Source organism: Emydura macquarii, unplaced genomic scaffold (genome assembly GCF_026122565.2).
Source record: "Emydura macquarii macquarii isolate MOO-44397 ecotype Brisbane River unplaced genomic scaffold, CSIRO-AGI_Emac_v2 contig_3717, whole genome shotgun sequence".
Taxonomy (NCBI): Eukaryota; Metazoa; Chordata; order Testudines; family Chelidae; genus Emydura; species Emydura macquarii.
This window is the reverse complement of record NW_027133854.1, coordinates 6,398-7,422: the sequence shown is the minus strand read 5'-3', so window position 1 is coordinate 7,422 and position 1,025 is coordinate 6,398.

Here is a 1,025-nt window from a genome sequence, read left to right as displayed (position 1 = left end):
ACACACACACACACACAAACACACAACACACCCTCTCATGGGACGAAGGCCAGTGCAGCCTGGAAACAGATACTCATTGTCAGAGCAGAGCTAACCTCAGCTCTGCAGTTCAGCTCCCGAGTGGACAGAACTTGGGTGCTCAGCAGAGCCTGTTTGTCACAGCCTCAGGCTGGGGTGGGCAGGTTCCAAACTGCAGGGCTGCTGTAACAGATTCTCTCTGCTTCCCAGGCACGAGCACAGATGTTTCCTCTGTCTCTGCTTCTCTCTGGTTCATTGTTACCACTGGCAAAGAGCCACCCTCAAGTGAAGAACAAGAGGGCAGAAGGAAAGGGAAAATTCACGTGCCCACTCCCTGGGAAGCGAAGCATCTGGCTCACCCCCCTTTTTGTCCCATGGCCCCTTGTCTCTGTGTCACTGTGTCTCTCCTGGCGCAGTAGTACGTGGCGGTGTCTGCAGCTGTCAGAGAGTTGAGCTGCAGGTAGAACTGGTTCTTGGAGCTATCTGCAGAGATGGTGATTCGGCCTTGGAGAGACGGGCTGTAGCGTGTATTCCCGGTAGATGGATATATATATCCCATGGATTCCAGACCTTTTCTCTGGGGCTGCCGGATCCAGTGCCACTCGTAATCCTGAGTAGTGATGGAGACCCCAGAGACAGTGCAGGTGAGTGAGAGGGGCTCTGAGACCTGCCCCGTCTCCGGGCCGGAGGCCACCAACTGCAGCTGGGAAAGCGCACCTAGAAACAAGGGGGGAGATTGCAAAAGAGTTGTTTCAAGCGTTGCCGAGCAAGCAAAGGCTCTCTCTGCGACACCCCTCGTCACAGCCCCGCACCAAGAAACGCAAATAGTCACACACAGACACACACACACATACTCACACGGGGCGAGGGCCAGCGCAAGGAGGAAACATTCAATCATTTCAGCAGGGCATTTGGAAGGGCAAAAAAAAATCTGCAGTTCAGCTCCTGACCCAGCAGAGCTGTGAAGGCTCAGGAGAGTCGACTGAAACGTGAGCCTGGGGTTGGAA